The following is a 17,978-nucleotide window of genomic DNA, read 5'->3' on the forward strand; positions in this document are numbered from 1 at the left end:
GAAGTTTTTTCCTGTACAAATTGCGCCGTGAAAACATTCTAGGGAAAAATACTTTGGTTAATATCTTTTGTGAAGTGATTTGCAAGTTGACTTTCATTGGAAAGTGATTTACGCATGGATAATTTATTGTTTTTCAGATATTTTTGCAAGGTTGAAAAGAATGATGAATTTAGTTTGAATTGCCTTCAGATTAAAGTAAACGAGTCTCTGGAAAAAATAAATTAAAAAAAACACTAAGGACTTTTTTGGATGAAAGTTTTGCAGCTTCTGTAATATTTTAAATTATTTGATGTCTAAAGAAAAGATTTAAAAAGGTGTTTTTTAATCTTTGAGGCATTTAAATTCGTAAACACATTTTAGTACATTTTTACGTTATTTGATCTAAAAGAATGGAGTGTTTTTAATAAATATATATTATAGCTATATCTTTCGTTATTTGTTTTACTGTCTCGATTTCTCTCTCTCTCTCTACGTTGAATGAATATTTTGAAGACTTTTAGTTAGTTCTTTAATAACAATGGGTTAACCAAAATTTATTATGGATTTGAAACAAGCTGCACTATTACACGAAAAATAACAATTCTGGGAAATTTACCGAATTGTAAGGTAATTACATTTTTGGTAAAAAAAACTACAATTATAGTTAATTAAACCAAAATATGATATTTAATCCATTAGTTTGGAAATTATTCCGTTCATGTTTTAACTATTGACCATAAACTCTATTTTTAAAAATTATAGTTCTTAATACCGCACATTTGATACGAAACACAAAACTTAAAATTAAATTTAAACGATTGAATGGTTTTTATGTCATATTGCAATGTGTTATTATAAAATTACCAAATTTCGCCATATTCATAAAATTATCACAACAAAATTATCATTTACCATTTTTAATAAAACTGTATTTTATCACTAATTTTACCGAATTAATTACCAAAGATCATCAGTAAAATTTATCGAGCATTTTGGTGTTGCAACACAGCCAGAAACACGGCAAATTTTACCATATTCTTTTAGTTTTGGCGTAATTTCTTTCAACGTAAGGTTTCGTTTATTTAAATTCTTAGTTTAAGATAAACGGATTAGCTCTCACCTTATTTATTTTATACAAAAGTATTATAACCACCGTGTTATGTTCATGAAATGACGTTCAAAATTTGAAAATTCCTACTTTTAGACACTAAATGTCTCATCAAGCTTAAGTGATGTGATGCGTACCTACACTCATGGATGCGTACGTGAAATAATCATGGAAAGCCATAATAAATTGTTGTTGCAGATTCATGACAGTTTTTCTCATTTATGAGCCCGTGTTACCTGGTTAAATGCAACACCAAAAAGAGGATGCGAGCAGTCAGCTTCCAATGCAAAATTCCAAACCATCGACAATATACTAGGGATAAGCAATTTTTTTCTTTTCTGCACTTTCTACTTGAGACCTTTCTAACAGATTAAGAAGCTACTATTGAGTTTCACAAGTGAATTGAAGTGTCTAGAGGTAGCCGTTTTATCAGCTCTGCCTCTTCTAAACTCCTGGTCGCTTCCAAAGAATGAGGAAGAACAGGCCTGACACTGCTTGTTATCAGCATAAACATCTCATGCAATTACAAAGTAAGTGTTCATAATAATTGTGTAATCCTACACGGAGAAAAAAAAGTATAAGCAAGACTACTGGAATATGGTGAAATTTGCAATAAAATGTAATTTTATAATACGTGATAAAGTTTGGTAAATTTCGTTACATTTCAAATTAAACTAGGATTCTGGTTAACTAAATACCAGATTATTCCGGTAAACCCCAACCATAAGAACGAAAAAAATATATCAAATGGATGGTTTAATATGAGCATAATTCGATTTTATTAATCAGAATTATGATTTGTTTTATCAGAAATGTCAATTCTTTCTCCATAATCACAAAATAAGTTAAAATTATTAATATTATTTCAAATAAAAATGCTTTTTCATACATCCAATTAAAAGGTTTAAATGACTTCTAAATGTGCCACATTTGTTTGAGTTTTATACTTAATAATAAATGCAAGTGTCATTACTTACGAAATTTTACGAAACTTTCGCATTCGCTTAGAATTTAGTAAATTTGATTTAAATTAAAAGTTTAATTTTAATTGTAATTAAAAATTTACTGTTAGTTGTAATTAAAAATTTAATGTTAGTTGTAATTAAAAATTTAAATTTCGTTGCAATTAAAATAATTTAAATATTACAATATTACATTTTAATTACATAAACAATTGTGATAATGCATTCTAAATACATTGTTCCGAAATAACTAAATCACATTTTAATACGAAATTATAAATTATTCTCGTACTTATGTTACTGTTTAGAATATATTATTCATATTGTAAAATATGCAATAGAAATATATTAATATTTCATTTTGAATAGAATTTAAAAATAAGAACAAAGGGCAAATTTTGTTTCATCTACAACCATCACAAAGAAAACGTTTTAAATCTTCCTTTGTGGCTTGTTATTTAATTTTTTTACGGAATTCTTCAGCTTATTCTTATTTATAAGAAAAAGAAAATACTGAATACGTTTTCCGGTTTTATTTCAAGGCGATACAATTTTATAAAGGATGGGGAAAATAGTATATTTTGTTGGTTATAAAAATAAAAAGAATTAAGAAAAGGAAAAAAAATAACTGTATGACTTTTAAATGATTTTAGTGTAATATTTGTTTTATTATTTTTTTATATTTTGTTCCATGTTAAACAAATATTAAACAAATCTTAAATTGTAAAAAGTATGAAATATTTGCCAAAAATTATGAACATATAAAAATAAATATGATTTAACAAATATTTTGAAAACTTTTAATTTTAATGAAGTAATTTTTCTTCGTCTTTACTTTAATATAGTATCTCTTCAAACATCTAAGTCATAAGAATCATAAAATCAAAATTCTATAGCAGACCTCATCTCAAACAATTTTTGATAAATTACCATCCTGTATGGTAAAGGCATTTCTGATGGTAAATAAGACCATAATTCTAGTTAATAAAATTAAAATAAGAGGTATTTAGACTAATAGTTTAGTAGGTAACTTTTCCTATCACATGGTAACAGTGAAATTTCGTTTTTTAAAATTATAGTACTTAATACCACACATTTAGTAAAAAAATGCAAAATTTAAAAGTAAATTTAATCAAATAAATAATATTTAAGCCATACTCTAAGGTATCATGATAAATTTACTATACGTACCGAATTTTATCACTCATTATAAATCCATATTTTATTGTTGATTTTACCAAAATTATTATCAAAGTGCTTCGATGAAATATTACCAAAATTTTCGGTGTTCCCATAGAGCCAGAACACATGGCAAATTTTATAATATTTTGATAGATTTGACCATACCTTTTCTCTCAGTGTACGGTATGGTTTATTTATAATCTCCGTTTAACTTAAACGTAGCAATATTTGGCTGTCCCTTAATTTATCTCGTTTAAAAAATATAACACTGCAATGCCCAATGAACGTTCGTAAAATAAGGCTTAAATTTAGTAAACTCTAACTATTAAGACCTTAAGTGTATTTTTATTTATAAGTTTTTGAGCTTATTCTTCCAAAAATAAGAAAAAACTGGTTTTAAATGTAAAAAGAGAAAAATATTTAATATGTTTTCCGGTTTTCTTTCGCGGCCTTGCAATTTTATTAAGAATGGAAAATATTATGTTTTGCTGATTATAAATAATTTAACAAAGAAAATGAAATAAATTTTTTTAAATATAATATAATACATTCGTATAAATTCTTGAGGTAATTCTTTTATAAATCGTTAATAAAATTCTGATTTTGAAAATAAAAAGATAACAATAAAATTCTTAATAATTTTTCCGTTTTTTTATTTAAAAAGAATGGGAAAATAATGTTTGTTGATTTTTAAATAATTCTGCAAAAAATAGTAAAGAAGAGAAGAAAAATAAAGAAAACAAAGGAAATCTGCTGGTTTTTTTAAAATATTTATTAGCGTAACGATTTTTTTAAGGTTTATGGTTCTATCTCATATTAAACAAGTAATTGAACAAACTCGGAGTTATAAAAACTAGTATAATATTTATTGAAAATTATGAATTTTCAACAAAAAAAATAATTTCTAATAAAGTAATTTTCTTTTACTCTTTACTTTAGTAAACTCGCAGTTCAAAATTACAATATAAATCTAAAAAAGACAAAATTCCAAACACGAAGATGTATAATTGCAGCTACCAGACGCCTTTGAAACCCTAACTTTTTTCTTAATTCAATTTTAAAACCAATACACAAACAATGCAAAACTCGTTTCTGATTCACGTCACACTACATGTACCCTCACTTTAAATCAAGAAAAAGCATCAAAAGGAGGCAGTCCATCCCCTTAGGCGAGTGAAACAAGTTAAATACAGCCATTGTTCGTACTAAGTGGAAAATGCATTTTTCCACTTTTTTTCACTGTTTTTGTACCTAGAACACAAAGGATTGGTATAAAAGAATTTTTTTCCAACTCTTTTATTCTTTTAATGGTTGCCTTGGAGGATTGAGTCCATTAACGGGTTCGGTCCTCAGTAATGACATGCGCCGATTGAGGATAAAACTGTCAACGCTTTGGAACAGTGAATTAGTCGTTCAGCAAAACAAAGATGAATGCGAAGTAGGACTGCAGGGATCGGACGCAAATGGAAGAATTTTTTTGTAGTTCCTTGAAAACATTTGGAACGGAAGGAATTCAAAGGCTATTGTTTCATACAAATGAACACCCCGATGTATTTTCTAGTATTAGTAGTTTAGTTTTAAATCATTAGTTTCTCTGGAAGATCTATTTAAATTTCAAAAATAAAAATATTTAAACTAGTTCGAATAAGTTTACTCAGTAGTTAGAATATATTTAAGTAATAGTTAGGATACTCTCCCTGCCTTGAGCGCTTAAAAATAAAAGCGCTGTCTTCGGGATATCTGAATTCATCATGTATTTACATGATTTTTAATCGAAAAGTTTATTCTATTATTTCTTGTCATAAGCATATATCGTTATCAGTTAATCTATTGCTTCTTATAAAAGAGGCAAGTTAAATTGAAGTAACATTATGTAACATCAGCAAAAAAACTATTGTTTTAGTAGTTAAATTGGATTTCGTTTTCATCTTAAAAATTATTTGAGAAGTAATATGAATAATTTTGAACAACATAATATTTGTCATAAATGATGAATGCAAATAATATGAATAGACAGATCACAATAGAATGGTTTAACTACAGTTTATTTTGATTTTATTAACCAGAATAATAGTTTGTTATACTAGAAATATCATGACCAAAACAATATGATAATTTTAACAAAATTTTTTTCTCCGTGTTATTAGACGGTTAGATACTAACTTTTGAAAAAAACGTGCTCAGTTCTCATTGGCTGTGGGCCAATTTGGGGCGGAAAAAATCTTGGTTGTTTAACTGTATTATGGAAAAACATTAAATAAACGATTTTTCTCATAGTTTAAAGTTTGAATACAATATTTTTAGGGTTATTTGATTATTTTGTTTCAATATGCTAAATGAACTTTTTTAATTGAATAAACTGTTTACTAACCAATTTTTGCAAGAAATTTCGAAATTCTCAAATTTGCTGTTTGATAGCCATAAATACCATATTGATCAGGAGAACATCATTGGTTATGATACAAAACTGGTATTATTGCTTTTATTTCTTAACTGATAGAAGATATGAGAAGAAATGCAATGATACAGTAAAAAATCAACTCCTATATAATACAAAAATTACCCACTTTACATTTAAATTATACAAAAAAACGTCATTTTAAACATTGTTTAATAAATTTACACTCAATGAAACGTAATACAGATTTTTACAGTTTTGCTCTAGTTACATTGTTTAACTATTAAATTAAGATTTATGGATGTAAAAAGGATTTTCTTTTATACTTTTTTAGAGATATTATCGAAGTGATTCCAAAATCTACGCGTTACGTAAGTGTAAACATGCTATATGTTGGCTTTATTTAAATTGGATTGGGAAATCATGGGGTAAACCTCGCAATCAATTTTTTTTACATTGTTCCAACTTTATGATTCAGAAACGAATTTAAAGTTTAACCAATAGTTTTGGTTATGCTTGGCTTAATGCAGCAGTACTTAGACACTTTGTTGTACCTATTCTACTGTTGACGTTGTTGTACCTATTCTATTGTTAGCACTTTGTTGTGCCTATTCTTGTTATTCTTCTTAATCCAATATATCAGAATTTTTTTTAAAAAAATGGTGTTATTTAATTTCGCTCACTAATTGAAATTTCATATATTTAAATGTATTAGCATTGCAGACACACTGAAAACTGCCAGTCACCCCTATTGTTTAAAGATGTGTTTGAATATACAGTAAAATAAAAAGAGGTTAAGGGAGTTAGACTTGCAATTAAATACACTACAAATAGCGTTGTATACTTTATTACATTTATTTTTATGACTGAATAATACTTTTTTCCATTTAATTTTTTTGTTTTGGGAGAAAATATGAGAAAATTTGTTAGTTTTGTTAAATTATTTTTATTACTTTAGAATTTTATTTATTACATTTCCATAATATACCCATTATCACTAATAAAAAAACTAATTCCAATTTGAACTTAAATGTATATGTCGCGTTTGTATAAATAGATAAAAAACAAAACTTTTGATAATTATGTTCCTTTTAAGTTTTATTATTGGCGAACAATCAAAAAGAAGATTGATAAAGAGTCATCACCATCTGTCGAATTAAAATTAAAATTATACAATTTATATTTAAGTTACATGTTATTGTTTAGGTATATTTTAAAAATAGAACAAAGCATGTGATATGCAACATTATATTCAATAATTACATTAAATCAAATATAATTATTTGCAATTAAGTTTAACAAAAATGAAACAAATGTAAAATTCATTAATATTTCCTTCATATTCTTTTCCTTTTATCTTTTAATTCTATCCTCGTTTTCACAAATTAGAAATTAAATTCCGATTTTTACAAGAATGATTTCCTCAATTTTTTATAAATAGAAAAAAAAGCATTCGTAAACTGAAATCCAAACGATAATGATTTTTAAAGTTTTTTTTATCAGAGAAGAATCGTAAGAAAAAGAATCAATAAGTAATTAAAAAAAGTAGTAGCTTCACCATAAAAGCAAAAAAAAAATGATTTTATATAAACAGATAAAAATTCAATGAAACAAACTTCTTTATAAAACTTTTATCATTTTTGTTAAAGTTTTGCTTATTAGTGAACAATCGCGATAACATGAACGAAAAATCAGAGCTAATAAGAAACGTCACCCTATTTTTAACAGAAATAAAATAATCATGTAATCAACAACAAACCAAAAATAAGATTACACTGGGAAAAAATGGAGTAAAATCAAGATTTCAATCATTTTACGAAATTCGTCTATTTTTACATTTTATTGCTTATATGTTTATGTTTTACTCGACTTAAAAGCTTAAATTGATTTTTCGACAGGAATAAGACATTTTAAGAGTTTCAAATTAAATTGTGATTCCTAAAAATTATTGAATTTATGTATTAAACTTCTATAATTAAAACGGAATACATTAGTATTATCATTGAGGTTATAAATATTTATCTAACTTAAGTTGATCGTTATCTTCAGAATTTCGTTTTAAAGATAAGATTTAATTCTAATTGACAACTTAATTAACTTCTCTTAAATATCTCTTGATAGCAACTGATTGCCAATTCACAATTTAAGTTTGCATTGTACGACTTCAAGTGCTTGATTAAATTCTGATAATTAAAGGTGTTTCAGTTCATAATTAACTTCGTGAAGATAAAATAAATTGTTTGTTTAGATTAAACTATTTTCGTTTCAAAACTTAAATAGTGTAAGGACTTATTTTTAAATAAGTCGCATGGTATTTAAATAATTTGAATTGAGTCACATTTGTTTTAATTGTTAATGATATTGATATATTTGTAAATGAAGTTAAGAATTTTGGATCGTTGGAGCTTAAAGCGTGATAATAAAACTATGAATGAGTTAACTACTACTTTAACGCTTGCAAAAATAGTTAAAAGTTAAATTTGGGACGAAGTTCGTAAATTATTTCCGATTCAGTTGACTTCTAACTCTTTAAGTTCATATATTATGCTTAGGAAAAAAATTAAAATTATTGACATTATTTTTTTATTTTACAATAAATTTATAATAAAGTTTAATTATTAAGTTAATTTACAATTAGATTGTATTTTTAATGTTGTAAAATAGAACAGAATGTAAGTTTACTTTAATTGTTAATGATATTGATATTTTTAAAAATAAAGTTTAGAAATTTAAATCAATGGAGCTTAAAACTAGGCAAGCAAGCTACAAGTGACTTATAGTATCTCAACACTACTAAAAAGTGTAAGAGTTAATTAAAGTTTGAAAAATTAAAGTAGAATTTATTTCTTAATTTTTATTACTCAAAACACATAGAATCTTATAGTATGCTTATTTTTTTCGTAATCCTTAACTTATTTTTAAGATTAATAGAATAATAAGAACTAAACAAAAAAAAACAGAAATTTTTGTATTCAGTTTAAAAAAAATTAAAAAAGTTTCATTTATATAAAAGAGTTGCCTTTATTTTTGTTTACCTAAATCTCAGTTTTCAATATTTTTTTACGTTGTTAAATATTATATATGTTGAATGTTGTAATAACTACACATTTTCTTTAAACAGAAAATGAAACGAGTAAAATTTGATGCCACCCTGTATACTACTATATTAGTTTAAACCACATAAATAAAGAATTACATTGAAAAGAAGCTATGAAACTTAATATTTTTGATTCGTACATTATTTTTTAAAGCATCCAATATTTTTTTTAACATAAAAATGCTTTAGGAAGATAAAAGGATTTTGCTTCAGGCTTTAAATCTTATAGTACGATATTTAAAAAATTCTTTAAGAATTTTCTAGCTGTATGAAATGGTAAAGCTACCGTAGTAATTTCAAAATGGGAAAAAATGCATTCTTAGAATTCTAAGTCTAGAGGCATTAAAACTATTATGAAACAATTTTTTTGTGTACAATAAGATATGTATTTGTAACTCACAAATTGGTTAAAAACGCTAAGAATATGTATTATTGTAAAGTAAAATTTATTAATGTTTTAATTTTCGAGATAATTAAAATCATGCAAACTCAAAACACATTTAAGAAATTATTATTAAAATTTATTCTCTACTCCTATAAATACTTATAGAATGATTTGTACTAATAAAATAATTTGATAATTTTATTTATTACTAGGGATTTATTACTATTTATATTAATGATTTCGGCAAATAAGTGATTAATTTCCAAACATTTTATTTTTAAAATTTCTTAGAAATGGAATCCCAAAGACATTTAGATGTATACCTTTTTAGTTTGATTCAATATTGATAAGCAATAAACTAAAATTTTAAAAGATAAAAGAACGATGTTAAGCAAAGCTTTAAAGACGATGCAAATTTTTTGGTATTCAAAAATCATTATATTCAAGTTAAAAAAAGATCAAAAGTTTAACTGGGAAAAAGGTATTTTATTAATACATATATATTTAGTTGAAGAAGTGTTTTAATTAAAAAATCGATTGTTCTATAGAATGTAATTTTTAAAACAGGTCAGAATTAGTTGAAAAATATTGAGAGGAACCGTATTCGTATCTTAATGCTAAGAAAACCAGCATATTCTGTAGTAGTTTATTTTATAAAGTAAACTTTAAATCTACTCTCAATTTCTTATGAGACTTTAAGAAATATTATGCAATGTATGAAATATATATCAAGTATTATAAAATTCAATTCGCATTTAAAATTTAATATTTTTATATATTCCAGTATATGTTTGAAGTTGTTATAAATATGGATAGAGATAAATAATTCGATTAAATAAATATTAATTTACTTGCCATAACGTGTCCTAAAAAGAGGTAAAAGTTAATTATAAATTAATAAAAAATACAGGGAGAAAAAAATTCTGATTTAATTATCGTACAGTATTTGGTAATGATATTTTTGGCAAAAAAACAAACATAAATCTGCTAATGAAACCAAAATATTTGGTATTTATAAGCCATTCATTTGATAAATTGTCCATTCATATGGTAGCAATTTACCGGAAATGCTTTTTTTCAAAAATTATAGTTCTCATTGCCGAACATTTAGTAAAAATTACAAAACTGAAAAGTAAATGCAACCAAATAAATAGTTATTATGCAATACTCGAAGAAATCATGGCAAAATTATTAAATTTTGCAGCATTCACTGAATTTTGTCGCATATTTTAACACTAATTTTTGATTTATTTAACCAAAATCTTGGTAAAGCCCTTTGGAAAAATTGCTGAACTTTTCGCTGCCCTCATAGAGCCAGAAACACAGTAAATTTAACCATTCTTCCTTTCTCAGTGTAAGGTGACTATCGAAATTACTTTTATTTATTTCAAAATAGAAAAATTAATGCCTGTTAGAATGCATAAGGTTCTGAAATTAAGTAAAGTGTGGTTGACTAAGTAGAAATGCTTCAACAAATCCCGTAATTTAGGAATTTAAGGGATATTTCCTTAAAATTTACATCATACAGAAGAAAAAAAAATATGAAATTAGGCATTCATATATATCGTATACTATTCATATATGTATATAAATATATGTATTAGGCATTATTATATATATTATATATATATGTATTAGGCATTCATATATATAGTATCATATATCGTATTAGGCATTCATATATTTCATATATATTCATATATATTTAGGTAAACAGGACAAAATTATATACCAAAAATTAGATTGGAGTAATAATGCTAGGGAAAATGTTACTTTTAATTTTATATATGTAATTTTTATAAATGTGAGTTTGAAGTTGTTGAAAAACAGGTAGAAATATTATCAAATGACAAAAGGTATTTTTGGATGTATGGAACCAAGCGGAAATCCAGTTTCATTATTAATGCATTCCTCTTAACTATTTGTCAATCTCTTAACTATTTCATTCTGTTAAATATCTGTAAATAAATAAAGTATTTTTTCATAAATTCAGATATTTTTAAGTAAACATTTATGGTTTAAAACAATACTTTTCTTTATCGGGCACTAAAGAAAATCTAAAAAAGTCTAAGTTACGGAAAAGATTGGAAATAAACGCATTAAATGTAAAATAAAGACAGCCACGATGACTACACTTGTGCTGTAATGCCTCAGTCGTTAGAGGAACTTATATGATCTTGCTAAAGACTGGGGCAAGTTCAAGAATTGCCTCTTGAAGTCCATTGTATCAGAAGTAAAGACGATTTGTGCGCAATATTGTTCACGTTGCCATAATTATGCCATTTGTCAGAAAATTTTAAATCCGTAACCTCATCAGTCGCCACAACCTCCGGCAGATTGTCATGCAAGCCAGAATGAATGATGATTCCGTCCGATTATTAAGATTTCGGTATTTACATTAATATAATCAACTAGATTTGAATTAATGGAGTAAAATTTTAAGTATATAATCTTAACTTATGTAAGAATAACGTCACACTTTACGTTATATATACTGAAAAAAATTCCGTTAAAAAATACCGACACTCAGTGTGCCAGTACTTTTTCACTTTTTTACAGTAAAACACATTTTTACCAGAAATTTTTACAGAACAAAAGAACTATATTTTACTAATAATAATTTTTACAATAATACCTACCATGAAATCACTGAATAGCTCGACTTAACACTAAACATACCAATACTTTACAAACAACAATATAGCATATAATAACTGGTCTTTTGACTGTTATTGTAATTTTGTTAAATATATATTATTGTGAAAACTATGATATACTATTCTACAGTTAAAATGGATTTTACGGATGATAAATCTTAAATACCAGTACTTTATACAGTAATTCTATTAGAATTTTTTTACAGTATACTTCAGATGCTCAGTGTTTTAATTATGGCACTAACCTCGTTGAAATTTATATCGAATTAATGCAAGACAAAAGATGTTTTACTTTTTTAGTAAAATAATTATTATTTGTTTGCTTAAAAATAATAGATCAATTTCACAAAAAAATATTTACATTTTTAGTGAAAAAAGTTAATTATTAGAAAGGGAAAAAAGAGTAGGATTATAATAAATTTCCCTGATTCCAATTATTTCATGTTAGTTAGATAAAAAAATACTCTTTACTGTAAATACAAGCGTTACTTTTATTAATGGATTTATCCTTTGCTATTTTGGCGTTTTTTCGTTTCTATTTGATATGTTTTATCCTCTTTTAATTTTAATTGTTGAAGAGGGTGTTTATCATGTAAAATAATGTTGACTTCATCAAGAATTTCTATATAAATTATAAAGACATTTGTTAATGCAATAAAATAGCATTATCTGAGTACGTTGTGAAAAATTGTTCAAATATTAGTTCAAATTACGGTAAAAAGTTCCGACACTCAGAGTACCTGTACATTCAACCGAAAAATCTACTTTATCGGAAAATATTGTAGAACAAAAAACTAATATAACGCAATTTTTACAGTAATAATTACAGTAAAATCACTAAATTACCTAATTAAATAAATATTACTGCAAAAATTACGGTATACTATTTAACGATAAAAATGGATTTTACCGATCATGCTTCATAGTGCCGGTATTTCATACCGTAATTTAGTCCGCAATATTTTACAATTCACGGAAACACGCTCCCTACATGAGAAATGGATATGGCCATGGTCTTTGATCTACTTACAAAAATACCCAATAAGTCATTCCTTTTTTTAAAAAAAAAAGGTTTTTCCTGAACAATGAAATAAACATAAATGAAATTACATACAGGCTGAATAAATCTTTTGAATAATTTTGAATTGTTTGATGATAGTATGATTATATAACAGACAGACAATTGTCAAACATAATAAAGTTGCACAAAAACTTTTAAATGCCTAAGTTTTATTTTACCTTTTAATATCATTTAAAGTAAAAAATTCGTTTTTGTAAAGTCCCTTTTCAATTAGATATCACGAAAAAAACTTCTAAGCCGGTAAAACAGTCTCACATTTCTCGATCTCAACGATTTAAGCCAATACCTTTTTCGAACTATACAAAAGACACGACTAATGATCGGTTTTATCAGAATCTTTCTTTATATTCGTTCCAGTTCGTTATTTTTTATTCATTTCTTTCGAAACTGCCTAATGCAGAACTCTGCAGCCCCTTTTGTGCAAAGACGTGCAATTTACGGCATTGTGTGTGGAATAAAGTATTGGGTATCGTTTTCTATAGAGACTTCAAATTGATTTCGTTGTCAGACTTGTGACTTAAGTCATAAGCTTTGCACGAGCGGAATAATCACATTTGAACCTTTAGAGATAATATCATTTAGTTTTTTTTATTTGATCTTCTTTCGTATTGGTTTCTTTAACTGCTTTCGTTCGTCGGCAGTAACTAGAATAAATAGAAAGGTGGAAAATTTAAATAAATAAAACGTTACCGTTCGCAAAAAATCTTTATTTGCATTTAAGGATAGAAGCTCTTTAACAAACATTTTTTTTTTTTTAAGGTTAAGGGAAGTAAGTTGGATGGTGGTACTTCTTATTAACTTTCTTAGAGAAAACAATGCTTAAGGATATTCAATCTCCAAAATTTTGCTACATCTGTGTCAAACTTATTTTAGAACAATATCAACCAATGACGATCAAGAAACACCGCCTGAAACTGTTTTTTCGCCAAACACTGAGAAGTATTTAATAAAAACTAAAAATAAAGATAAATATTCTTATAAACCTTTAAAGAAGTTCAGCAAAAAAGCTAATCATTTTCTTATTTCCAAATTTAAAGTGTTTTTTTTTAATAATTTATACAACATGAAATAAATTGTCTTGGTGTTTCAATCTCAGGTTTGTAGTGAATATTATTTTAATTTTAGGTGAATAAATGTAAAAACAATGTTTGTTTTTATTTAACTATTCACAACATATTTTTCGTCATCCATTCTAAGCTCCCCACCATAACAGACAAGACAATTAACGTTTTATTTTAAATTTATTTTTAAATTAATTTATTTATTTTTGCTGGTATTGGCAGGTGGCATAAGTAACAACAATAACTGTGAGGGAAGCTTTGCTTCTCCGTCATTAGCCGTATAGTTGTATAGTGTAATATATGAATGTTCATTTAGGCCATTAATGAATGAATTGAACAATTGAGTTTCCAGAAATAATGTACAAATCGTTGAATGTAAATTTAGATTTTATTAAGCATAATTTGTGAATTAGAAAATGGCCATTTCTTCATAAAAAAAAAATAAGAAATCCCTTAAAGGGATGAAATAATAATACTTTCTATTGAGAGATCATAAAGCCAGAACATTTCTGACGGTTAGAAAATTGAACGGACGGAAAGTATAGTAGTATGTATGGGTAGGAGATCCATAATTTGGCGATTTATCATAATATATCATAGCCAAAAACAAAGCCAACTAGCATATCAACATGGGTTAAAAGAACACCTTGGCGATCACGAGTCACCAACAAATTTATGTGAATTATTACAACCATGCAACCGAAACATTTAGCCGTTGGAAAATTAGAATAAAAAGTTATAAATAGGTTTTCGTTTTCGATTAGAGGCGACAGTGAATTAATATGTCTGCATAATAATGAAATAAAAAGTATCCGTTACATTGATCTGGAAGAGAAGAAATAAATATTTTATGTTCGTTTAAAAATATTAAGTTTTTGATTTATTTTAAATATAATCCTTCTATTAATAAAAATAAGCTTAAGTAATGAAGAATATTTTAAAAAGATAGGAAATACATATGTAATGCCAAATGTGGCATCACAATAACATTTACCTACACACTTTCGTAGTTACAAATGTCTACGCTTAAAGTGTTTGGGCATAGTTGACATAATGCTGAACACTGAACACAGCCATGAATCCATTCATGTTTTAATACAGAGATATAATTTATCATCTTGAAACGAATTAGACAACAAAGTTGGAGACATTTGTATCTAACCAAACATAAAACAACAAATGATAAAATGTAACAGACAAATTTCTGAAGCACTAATAAAATTTTTTGCACAATGGCGACTGGTTTGAAAAACTTAGTGTTCGACATATTTTGATTTATTTCGAATATTTTACGAACCAAAAAGGAAATATTAAGTTGCGTAAATATTGAAAGAATGGATAGACTTCAAAAAATTATTAAGAATTTATGAGGTATCTATAATACAGTAAATTGTAAGCATTTTAAAATCTTCAAAATTAATAGTAATTTTCATTCTTCTAAATAGTAATTTTTTTTTCTGTAAAATATATTTATGTTTATATATGATTCCATACAAGTTGAAAAACGGGAAAATATCAACCCATATAGACCTAACAAAATATACCAACAACCGATACCTCACAAAAATATATTGTGCGAGAGGATCAGTTATTAAGTTCTAAAACAATATTCCCACTGATTTCAAAAACGTCCCAAACAAAAGCTTATTCAAACAAAAATTAAAGGAATGTTTATTTACTGAAAATGATATCGAGAACCTATTTTAAATGTATTTTTCAACCTGTGTGTTTTACAAAATATATAGTGACTGTAAATCTTTACTTTTATTAAACGACACCACGTTTGCCACTAGTATGTTATGCGAATTTTTTTTGATTTCTCGAAAAAAAATAGTTATATAACAATTTATTTAAGCATTATTTTACCATATTCAAACAAAACAGTGAAATAACTATAAATAAGGTGGTATTAAAATTTTAAGCTGTGAAGAGAACCGTTTATTAGCTGCTTTCACCTAATACGGAAACAACCAGAATTTTATCTTACCAGACCTTACCTAGACCCACCTATTGAAATCCCTTAGTTCCGTGTAGAGGGGTACATATTATAGCCAAGAGGGTCAATCTTCTGTTCTCATGACTGAGGAAATAGGGGTTCAGATCCCAGTGGCGACAGCACAATATTTCCCTCATTAATTTTCCATGTTTCAGCGTCCTGCTCTCCCCAATTTATGACCCTGGGCAGTTAGAATACGATACCCTCATTTACGCATAGATGGCAGCATCATAAAGCTGCTGAACTATCTTCAATTTCCAGTTCAATTTCTTTTTTATGGCTCTGAAAGTATGCTATTTGTAAATGGTAAAAAATTCGTATAGTTTGGTATTCATGGTTTTTTACCTTACTAGTTGCAAACGGCTTTATAACCATAAATGTAAAGATTGTTCTTTATCGTAAATTTTAAAATTAATTGTATGGACAGATTGCTGCCTGTTTCTTTACCATAATTTTAGTATATTCAGTGTGTATTCAGGAGTATGTGTCTGTCTTTTAATCTCATTATATGGATTTATTAATAACTTTTATGGTTACCATTGTCTGCCATGTGATCCCAGGAAACCGAATTATTTCTTGATGTTTGTTTCCTCGCTTGTAAATAATAAGTAAAATAAAATAAAAAGTAAAATGATTAGCTATTATAATAGTAAAATTATTATAATAGTAAGATAAAATTTCCAAAACGAGGCAAGAAATTATGTAATAAAATGTGATTCTTTTTGTTGCTCGTTAAAAAATTGTTGTATTCGCAGGTTTTTTTATAAAAGTAGTCAAGTAAGAAGAATGTGAAAAAAAAGTTTTGAGACATAAATTGAAGGAAAATATTTAAGCGTTCACTTAAGTTCAAATAAAACATTAAAGCTATTTTTATAAAATAATTAAACTTAAGCAATACCTTCCTTTTTAAAACTATTCTCATGTCATTAAACTTTACTTAAATATAAGAACTGCCGTTATCGAAGGCAATCAATAAAAATAATGCCTGCATTACTTAAAAACTTAAAAGCTAAGTGCTAATGCACTAAATATTCTTCCAACATGCCCTGAGTAAGATTTTATGTTAAATAAACTTAGTTGATTTATTTTTTTTTAAAAAACCTTTAATTGCTTATTCATTAAAATTAAATTCTCTTTAAGATTATTATTTAGCAGGATGAGACAAAAATATTTTTTTCTCGATTTTGAATCAAACTTGGAATTAAATGCAGTCAGTAAAATATTATTAAATAGAGATTAACTTAATTTCTTTGCCAAATATTTAAGCATTTTCTGCAAATGCTTGAATTTACAGACATTTTAAAAGATAATTGGATTGAGATATCTAGAAAATTAAAAACAAAAATATAAAAGAAAAAAAAATGCATATATACTTTAAATATATTTAATGTTACTTGGTTGTAATAATAAAGCATATTTTCGAACTTGAACACCATGTTGGACCTTAAGGGTTATAACGGGATAAAATGTCGGAAAGATACTTTTAATTGTGTCCAAGCTGTTATTTTCCAAACCAGCGGCTTTTAAGAATCCACTCTCCTGTTAGGCATTTTTTTAAAAAAACATGATTTTTGAAATTTTTTTTTATTTCATGTATTAAATTTCAAAAGAAGTAAAAGCTGGCATTATAATTGCGACCAACAACATCAAGAGGACAGTCATCGTAAAAGAGAGAGAGAGTCGTTAAAGGCCGTTGGATTGTAAATTAGCATCCGGGCATATCTTGAGATTGCTGGATATCATACTTTTAATTTGAAAATTAGCTCCATCAACTTTCGAAATTTTTTAAGAGAGTTAAAATAATGTCTCTCGATGAAGGATTGGAATTCAGAAATTATTCTTAGCTCTTTCAGAATATACGAAAATTTACAAATTCGGAATATATGAAAATATACGAATACCCATAAGTGTGTTAGAGTTGTTTTCTTGAATGATTTTTTTCGTAGAAACAAAGAGAATATTTAAAACGTATGATCTTTTATACACTTGCTAAATTTTGGATCCATTGTGAAAAACTGAATAGTTTGAACAAAATGATTTGATTAGAGTAGATACCAATGGTTTTTACCCTA

The 17,978-nt window shown here is 26.2% G+C and overlaps 1 protein-coding gene across 1 annotated transcript in view; it reads right to left on the reverse strand.

The window, feature by feature from the left end:
* LOC107441526 (cell adhesion molecule Dscam1) overlaps positions 1-17,978 on the reverse strand; it is a 417,585-nt gene that overhangs the window by 153,912 nt on the left and 245,695 nt on the right.

This window comes from Parasteatoda tepidariorum, chromosome 10 (assembly GCF_982258835.1).
Source record: "Parasteatoda tepidariorum strain Cologne lab strain chromosome 10, Ptep-v5.0, whole genome shotgun sequence".
Classification (NCBI taxonomy): Eukaryota; Metazoa; Arthropoda; class Arachnida; order Araneae; family Theridiidae; genus Parasteatoda; species Parasteatoda tepidariorum.